Raw genomic sequence first — 10,143 nt, forward strand, 5'->3', positions numbered from 1 at the left:
GGATGAAGGCTTTTGTGCTGCCATGTTTACAGCAACCACGTTTACAAGTACTCAGGGAAGAGGCGCTGCAGTTCTGCAGGACTTCATGGGTGCCAAGGTTCTGACATCCAATTTAAAACACTTCAGGATATCATAAGAAAGTTGGCATATAGCTCACAGTTATCAAAACAGGTCAGAGGAGGTGCAGGAACTGAATGTGATTGCAAGCTAACTCTCTGTCCTCTTACAACTGGACTTGCCCAAACACTGTCTTCATCCCACCTTTGCTCACAGAACTGAAGTTGGAGGCCACTTAAATTAGTCTTTTGAACTTTGCTCAGCAGGAAGTTCCTTTGCAACCAGAAACTGGAGGAAGTTCACCACGGTGTAATGCTCCACAGACTTCTCTTTTTCCTCACACAAGTCCTTGAAAAGGAAAATTTTCTGTCCAAATTTTTATGGTTTAAGAGATTTTTTTTATTTGAATTTATGTCTTTGAAAACCAGGTGTTTAGACAATATGACACTGAAGGCAGTGAACAGTGTTGAGTTAAATAAAACCTATGAAACATAATGAAAGGCAGAGAATTGTTTGTGAGAGAGAGATTCGGATCTCCTTGGCACTAGGTCAGTCACCTTGGAATATAATCTTTTAGGTGAAATATCATGCTATGGATTTGTTAAGAGAAGTGCCAAATTTTATATGCTTTGAAGGCTAGATAGTATGGCCAATCTCCTCTTCTTCATTAACAATTTCAGGTCTTGCCAGAAATAACTGCTGTGCAAAGGGAGAACACTCTTCGATATGTTAAAATTAGCTAGAATGGGGTGTCTCCTAATCAAATTTTGTCCTGAATTGCCAAATGATGTATAGTTGTTTGTGTTGTAGATAACGCTCCAGTGGGGACTACACTAAAATCCCTGAAAACTCATATTATGCAAGACCTCTGGCTGAACTTTAACTCTGTGCTTAGAAGTGAGAGACTGGTGCTATAAGCCACCCAGATCTACATCAAATACTGTAATTTTAATTGTACACTTAGCTAACAAAGATCGACTTAGATTAAACGAGCAACAAATTCCCACCTCTACAAAATTAACAAAACAACATTTCCGAGTAGCGTAATCTGCATTTGAGGCCACCCTCAGAGGTAATGGTGGCAGAGGAGGGACAAAGTGGTCATCTAAAGATTGGTAGGATCCTAGTACTTTTAGTCTTTGCGTGCAACAGATGTTTCCGTGAGTTGGTCAGTTGTATCATATAAGCTATAAAATAAAGACAGAAGGCTTAGCAAATAACTGGCACAGTCCCAACACTTAAATCAGCTTCAAGTAGTATGAGAAATGATGCTGCTTTGAGGGCAACTATAAGGAAAATATATTCTGATGGAGTGTACCTATTCAGTTTTGGCTGATTGCTATTTGAACTCCCCCTGCTTACAAGTACATTAGGGAGTATATATTTCAAAAAAACATTGCACTGCATTGTTAAGCATTCTGCATGTATTTATCCTGTCTAAATGTTTGAAGTTACAAGCCACATATGAGTTTCTAATTTCTTTCCATTTTTAATATGCCCCGTTGGAAAATAGTGCATCCACACGTTGCACTTGCAGTGCCATTCCAAACTTCTGCGACATTTGCATTAAGTAAAGGAGAGTCAAAGGCTGGAGCAAACATCTCCAGAGCTGGATGCTTGTGCGAAACACTCTTTATCTTCTCTGTTCTTTTCTGAGATCTGCAAATCCTCTTTCACCACGGTGCTGCTCAGTCCTGGCTCATTTCTATTTGTAGATTGGCCAAAGTGGACTCTCCAGATCTGAAGTTTCAGAGGATCCCCATAATGGAGACCTATATGAAGGGTTTCACAGCTGGATCTAAGCTGACTTGTACTGATTCCCTCCAGCTGTCTGGTCATCTGGAGAGGGAGAAATACCAAAGGTTTCCCCATTCATTTCAAAATGTATCTTTCCTTCTGCTGAGGAGTGGCCCTAGTACCCAGTAGTGCTTCCATTCTTGGGACTATTTCAGAGGAAGCCTCTTCCTTAAGCCCCCTGATCCCACTCAACCTGGGTTGCCTTCTGTCTTTAAGCAAGGGCAGAGCACCTGCGGTGCTGTTGGAGTTACACCTCCAAAAGCTCTGCTGATCTCATTGCTTTAAATTATAAAGATGATCTGGGGCTTAATGCCATGCATAAGTTCAATCCCCACCTCACACCCTGCACTCAAACCACTGCTGTTTTTACAGTATGTTGGCATACAGCAGGCAGTCCCTCAGGCCCCTCTCCATGCTCCCACCCAAGAAGAACCTTTAGACAGAGAGAAAAAGAATTAATATTGGAATACAACATCACGGAACCCCTATTAGATCTCATGTATGTCAATATTATGATTTAATTTTTTTTAGATGAGAGCTGTCAGCCTTCAGATCTGGGGTTTAACACAATGATGGAGGGCTTCTAGGTCCTGAAGATTACAGCAGCTCTCTCCTGTAATAACATAAGCCATCATAAGGGATTCCTTCCTATGATCTAATCCTTTCATTCACTATTGCTTTTGCTAATAGCTATATTATTTGCTAGCAGCTTTGGCTGCTGCTGTTTTACTTTTATTTTAAATTGTCTGAGAACCATTGAGACAACTGCACTATTCCAGGTCAATACAGCTACCAAAATGCAAAATAGTGCAAGAAATAGCCTTTGTGGTCAAGAGATCTTGCTGTGAAAATAGTTTACCGCAGGAGGTTAAAAGTAAGTGGAGACTGGTGGCCTTTAGAACATGTTGCAAGACTTCTTCTCTTTCAAAATTTGGAAGTATGAAAATTCAAGTGTATGGAGCATGAAAACAGAGGTGGGTGACGGACAACTGTCTATTGATATTTCAGCCAAGACCTCTTCCTGCAACAAGGGAAGAAAAAGAACGTATTAGGCACTGTCCTTTCATCCTGGAAGGCACTGAGAGGCTACAGAGATGGATGAAGAAAGCTCTAGAGCAGATAAATGGAGTAGTGTCTTAGCTTGAATTTGCTTTAATGAGTGACTTAGGTATTTCCTTCCTTACGAGCAAAAATAAAAAAGCCTTTGCTTTTTCTTTATACACAAATATATTTTCTCTTTAAACCCCAAATGAGGAAATGCAAGCCTTCACTGGTGGATGCCTACAACCTCACAGAACACACCAGATTATGAAGATCTCTTTCTGAACCACGCTGATAACCATTTCTTCACCAACAAAAAGCATCAGAGTCACCCTGTTTCGGCAGAGAGCCAGCTGCATAAGTGGGGTTGCCACATACTCCTGACTGTGTGATGCACACCTTGCAATTCCTTCCAGCACATTATCCATGCATGCACTGTAAGGTTGATGCGTGCATGATGTGTTGGACAATTGTCTGTACAGAGCATATGTAGTAACTATGGCTCTTCCAGAAACATTGCATTTATTACGTATCTACCATGGAACTGGTCAACACTCGCACATTAGAAATGTCTGGCAATTCCTGATATTCAGCAGCTTGGTTTGAGCCACTGCTACTGCTCTGACTAGCTAGAACGACTCCCAAAAGTCCTAGATGTATATGCGAGCTGGTCTCACAGAATTACAGAATGGTAGGGATTGGAAAGGACCTCTGGAGGTCATCTAGTCCAACCCCCTGCCAGAGCAGGGTCACCTAGAGCAGGTTGCACAGGAACGCGTCCAGGTGGGTTTTGAATGTCTCCAGAGACGGAGACTCCACCACCTCTCTGGGCAGCCTGTGCCAGTGCTCTGCCACCCTCAAAGTAAAGAAGTTCCTCCTCATGTTTAGGTGGAACTTCCTGTGTTCAAGTTTGTGCCTGTTACCTCTTGTCCAGTCTCATTACACTTGGATGCCACACTGGGGGCAGGGGCAGGAAATATGCCAGGAAACCTGGATTTTTCTACCTGCTCAATTTGAGCTAAAAGCCTGATTCCACAGGAAACAGTGGCAGAGCTCCCAACACCTTTGGTAAAGTCAGGATTTAACCTCAGGAGTTTACTTGCTAGTTCTCATCTCTTAGCCTTAGAATATGCTTAAAGCACTTAAAACTGGAGCAAACAAAACTGAGAGGAACAAGGCTGCCAAGAGAGCATAAGTGAAAATTTCCTGGTCAGTCATCCACACGCACAAGAGCCAGCCATGGTTGGAAGCTTGCATGTCACTGCAGTGTGCTTCAAAAGCTCATAGAAATGTCACAAATGTAGGGTGATAGTGAGTACAACAGGTGCTGACAGCTCCATATAATTTCATTGCTGTGGTCAAAAGATGGACGGTAAGACCAGAAAAAGCTGTTTTATCCATAGGTCCCATGTTCTTCTGCATAACATCAGACACAGAACTTCAAATTCAGCCCTGACATAAGTGACTGAGGTAACTGGGTGGGTTAGCACTGTGGCTTCTACAAATTCATTGGTGATTTCTTGTTACCACAGAAAAAGGACGGTAAGATGAAACCAGGGGTGTAGTGGCAGCGTGGGTTAAGAAACCTCACTGTGTATCCAAAGGCACATGGCGAGCCTGGCTACAGATTGGTAACCAAGGCCACCACCAGTTATCCCTGCTCTAAATCAGTTCATGCTCATCTGGACTGGGAAATCAAAGATAGTGGCATGAGACGCTAGCTGTGCTTGTGCCCTGCTGCCCATAGAAAACAAGGTTCCTTATCCAGCCTGGACTGCCAAAACAACTGGTCTCAGATGGGTCCTGGATACTGGAGAGGTGAAACTGATTTCCAACAGTTCCAAAGTGCCTTAAATACTAGGTACGTGGTATGCTACAACTGCATCATAATTAAAAGAGCATTGATGCAAAGTGCTCTTACTGCTGTGTTATCAAAGGGTTTTGGCTGTTCTCAAAGTATTTGTATTTATGTTCTGAAATAAACAAGAAAATATTTTTAAAAGAAAGAGTATGTGTATTTTATTACTTAAATATAGGCTTTATCATCTCCTTATGATTCTTGGACTGATTCATTCTTGCTTTGCTCCACAAGTATATAATATTGAGTATGTTACTTTCCTGCAAATGCCTGGAAAAGGAGGAGTTAATGCATCATGGAAAATAACTTTGTGTGGAAGACATTTATTTTTATGAATCTGGCTCTAAGACTCTCTCTCTAGTTTTAAAATTACTATCACAGCCAGACTGTGCATCAAAAAGATCCCACTTAGCAGAATATATGATCTCAAAAATGAATATCTGTTAGATTGTTCATAGAGGGTGCTTTGAGAAATAACTTCTCACAGATGGGAAGCTATAAAAATGGTGTTCTGCTATCTTGTAGTTTGAACCACAATCTCAGAACATATGAAATATTGATATTGAATCAAGCTGTACCTGGTTCCCTTCGAATGAATTCTTCCAAGTTCTTGACCTCTGTTCTAGTGCTGTTTCATTTCAGGCTCGAGTCCAATGGAAAAAAAAAAAAACACACAACAAAAAAAAAAACCTCAACCTTTTGTCCATGAGCAGAGGCAAATCAGGAATGACATACTGTTTTCTAACCAGCCTATTTGATATTATATGCTACCTTTGAAGAGAATCGTTATAACAAAGTATAATGACATGAACGGTCACACACGTGAGTGTTTACTTGGTGTGAAGTGTTTTCGCCGCTCTCCTTACAGAATAGATATGTCTTGACAAAGAGCGATGGCATAGAAAGCACTGCTGACATTTTTAGGTGATGGAATAATGAAAATAAATGTTCGTTACTGCTGGCTTTTTCTGGAGAAGATTCTCTACTGACAGTACCGCTCTCAGTGAAGAATGCCGACATCAGCAGCAGAGAAGTCCATCTGTGAATAGGGAATTTCGCTCTTGGAGTCTCTCTATGCACCAGTTCAGTCCTGGCACAGTTCTCAGAGTGTGCTGCAAGGATGCTTTCAAGCACATTGCCTTTAAATCACTACCGAGGCCACACCAAAAGTACCAGTATAACCATTTCCTGGAAAGTTTTCAGTGCTCTCTCCAGGTGTTCCTAACTTTCTTAATAACAGTAATTCACAGTGTTGAGGTCCCATTAGTTACCAGATGGACAATTTAACCACTCACAGAAAGCATCCAGCATTGCCCTGAGTGATCTGTGTTTCCCAATCAGAGTCTGCTGCCTTGTGCCTTTTGATCTTGAGCTGCAGTTTGATTGTGACTTGTTGTGAACAACAGCCCGAATGCTGACACCTAACACCTGAAAGTCCACTCTCAAGCTAACAGAGACCCTGGAGAAACAGCTATAGAAGCAGAGCATCACTGGTCAGAAACTGCTGCTCTCTATCATAGACCTGACGAGGGATCATTGTACTCTGCTTCTTTTTTTTTTTCTTTCTTTTTTAATAAATAACTCGAATGGAGCAACTTGTGCCAGGCGGGCTCTTGTTTAGTTCAGGTCAGTATAGCAGACCATTTACAGGTATATTACTTTTATTTTCCATACTTTTCTTTTCTACATATTTACTATCCCTCACCTAATAAATCTTTTCTCAAGTTATACATAAAGCTTGGATTGATTTAGAAAAGGTTCTGTGGCAGGCTTTACAGCTGAACATCTCAAAAGTGCTATTTTATCACTACCGGATTTTCCATATAACTGCTAATACCTGTTGGTCCCTTTCTGAAGCCCAGTGGCTAGCTGAAGTGTGCTCTTTGGAAGCACCCTGACTGCGTCTCCCAGTACAGCCACTCCTTTCCCAGTTCAGGACTCAGCAGCTTGAACGATGCTCGCAAAACTTGATGCCAAAACTGGTGCTAAAGTTGTTCTTCATGAAACATTTGTTTGATGGGTGATGCTCCTGAGCTCCCCACAACAGCAGTAGCAGAGGTGGGAGTTGCATGTCCATGTAGCTCAGGTTGGGCTGAGGGCCACTAGGAGCAAAAGATGGCCACCTTCCCCTGCAGGAGGTGGTCATGAGAGATAGCAGGAGGCACCAGACCTCCTCCCTCTGGAGCAGCCTACCCCTCTACTGTGGGTGAGCCCAAGGCCTTCCTCTTAGGCAAAGTTCAGGTCTAAAATCAGACAGGTTAGTATTTTCAAGGCAAAGAGCTGAGGTGCCCCTCGGGTGTGTGATGGGTCTCAGCCTGCAGATCAGCTGGAAGTTGTACACTACTCTGAAAGGGCCTGGAAATTGTAACTGAGACAGGCAACCTCCTGCTGCCAGAAGGCTTATGTTTGTGGTGAAGGGCACGTTCCCTGAAAAAAGGGGGCTGCGGGCTGAAAAGGGTTGACTACTGCTGGATGAGAGGTACACCTGAGCCATCATGCAAAGTGTGAAGTCAAGCTTCCACAATGCTCAGAGGTGCTCAGCCCTCCAAGACTGTTCTGTAAGCTGCACTCGGACAGCCTCGTACTGCAAGATGAGAGGTAACATTTTTTTAAAAGCTCATCAGAAAAGAATAAACCTCTCATAGGAGATCAGCAGGGTTGTGCTCCTCTAGATCTACATTAACTTATTTCCTCAGTGTCCAGCCAGACATCACTGATGCATCACAGCTTTCAGCTTTAGGGGAAGCTGAATGCCCTCTGCTACAGCTTGCCCAGGGACCCCAGGAAATGCCAAACCCCAGTCCCTGTGCTCTGCCACACAGCCATGGGGTCACGCTGGAGAACCACACACAGCGCGTGGGTGCCCTGGCTGGTCAGGGTGCCCTGGCTGGTCAGGATCCCCTTGCTGCCTTTTATGACTATGCAAAAAGGGGAAAACAGAGGCAAAGCAAAAAAGAAAAGGAGGTCAAGTGCAATGATTCTCTGCTCTTTCTGGTTTTTTCCTCCTGTGGAAATACAAGGGAAGAGGTAGGAACAACAGGCAGGGAACATTCTGTCTTGGATTCTTATTCACCTCGTTCATTTTTTATATTACTACTTGCTTTAACAAAACACCTCTTGCCATGCTAATGCACCTTCACATTGTAGGTTTGCCGCTTTGTCTGAGCAAGCAAGAGAGCAGGCTTCAGGATTGATGGTCCAGGTTTGCCCCACTGAACGTTGGGAATCATGAGTTGCACCTGGGCTAGGAACAAACTTCCCTTTAGGCAGCAGAGAGGGAAAGATGTCTCCGGGAGGTGACTTAGATCTCAGATGGGCTGACTTGCCCCCTGAAGATGCCTCACTCAGTTTCCTGAGGCTACGCAGAGAACAGCAGAACGATGTGCTTCAGTCAAGTGCCCAAAGTTGGCATTTGTCCCCCTGGTGGTTTTCATCGGACACTATTCTAAAATGAATGTGTCTTTCAAAGTGCTAAATAAAACCTGTGATGCATCTTTTCTCAACAGGGGAGGCACTGAACTGGAAATAGGGAGAAAACAGTGCCAACGACCTACCAAGTTCGTGTCAGGGAGAAAGGAGGAGGAGGAGGGAGGGAAGGAAGGAGAGGGAAATCCAGGGTGGTTACTCTGTGGCCCATCAAAGCTCAGGGTTCTAGAGTCCTGGAAAATTAGGAAATGCATCTCCTCACTCTTCCCAGATACCTGCAGCTGCCAAGGCTGTTACCTGCTCTGACACTGCTGAGGGAGCCAGGGACGTCCCCCGGGAGCCCAGAGTGGCTTTCAGGTCCCTCAGGCTGCGAGCTCGCATCCACTTGGCCAGAAGAGGATGTGAAATCCAGCCTCACCGAGCTGTCTGGAAACAGAGCTGTCTGGAAAAGTGCTAAGGAAGGGCCTTAAAACCTGTCCACCGCAGCAGGTTTAGATTAAAACAGGTATGTTGCAGGCAAACCCAAACCCACTGCAAGCCCCCAGCTCCTGCTCAGCTTGCACGGATTATTTGCCTTGCATGGACTGACCTCATGCTAAAAACCAACCCTGGTGCTGCTGGACTCCCATCTCCACTATAGATCCCACCAAGGCTCCTTTTAGCGGATGGTAGCCCTTTGCTCTGCAAACCAAGTTCTGTGTCGAGCCTGCTAATTGATGGACAATAATACAGAGCCATGTAGATAGTCCTTTTTTTTTTCCCAATTGCCTGCAGGTACACAGCGAGTCCCTTCCCGTGGCAGGAGCATCAGTGTGTGCTGCTGACCCAGTGGTAGCGCTTGCCGAGAACTTCTTCCCATCCACACATTAAAAGTTCCCCAATGTAGACGCTTCCACACGCCCTTGTGAACACTTTGCTTTTGTTCTTTCTTGTTTTGTTTCCCTCAATCTAAAAGAAGTTACTCAAACTGAGAACATATTGTTGCTCTTTGTGTGTGGAAAAACATAACACAGCAACTTGTCTTAGCTTTCTAATAGTTTCACGATGTGCTTTTAAACAATGTCAAACTTGTTCAAGGCTCGTGACATTTGAAGTTGGCAAGTAAATCAATGTTTATTTTTTTTTTCAAAAGCGAAACTTTTTAGAAATAAAATGGCTGCATTTATTTCAAAGGAAAATATTCATCCCTGTTTTTTCTGTTTTCTTTTTTTTTTTAGACATAAAGTGCTGTGTATGCAGGATTATTTTTATTTTGTATGTATGTTGCAGTGCTCAACATTTTAATTGCCACTTCCTCAATAAAACTATTGGAAATCTTCCATCTTGCCATTAGCACTTACAAAATAACTGTTAACAATATGTTATCCAGACACAGAAACTTTATAATTAACATTGGACTAGCCTTCAAAGTCTAGTGACTAAAATATATCCTATAAAATTACTGGACTTCATTCAACGCTATTCTGCTGGTTTAATGTTCAATAAATGTGTTGAGGGGAGATATTTGGCAACAGGCGTTAGTCTCTCTGGCAGAGAGAGTGACTACAATGGGGTTTGCTCTCTGCTCTGTGGCAAGAGCACCAAGGCTCGCCGGGGCTGCCGCGCGCACACTGAAAGGTTGCTGCTGGTGTGAAATAACGTAGCTCCCAGACACACTGCTGCGCAATCCTTCAAGGCGACGCTCCTCCCTTGTCAACTGACAAGGAGTTGGACAGTTTTCACATAAGCAATAAAACACAACAGGCAGTGTATTTCTGGACCGTTATAGCACAACTGGGGTAGTGTCAGAAGTCAGAAGGCTGAAGGCCAAGCGTCTCAACTACAGGCGAAATACAAGATTGGCTCTGAAGCGGCTTAATGCTGTCCCAAAATGGAATTTCTACAGTACATTAAATAAGGAGGAACACTTAGACCTGTGCCTTTAACACAGACATGGACATGACATCATTGACAGCTAATTAAAA

Source organism: Larus michahellis, chromosome 3 (genome assembly GCF_964199755.1).
Source record: "Larus michahellis chromosome 3, bLarMic1.1, whole genome shotgun sequence".
NCBI classification, from domain to species: Eukaryota; Metazoa; Chordata; class Aves; order Charadriiformes; family Laridae; genus Larus; species Larus michahellis.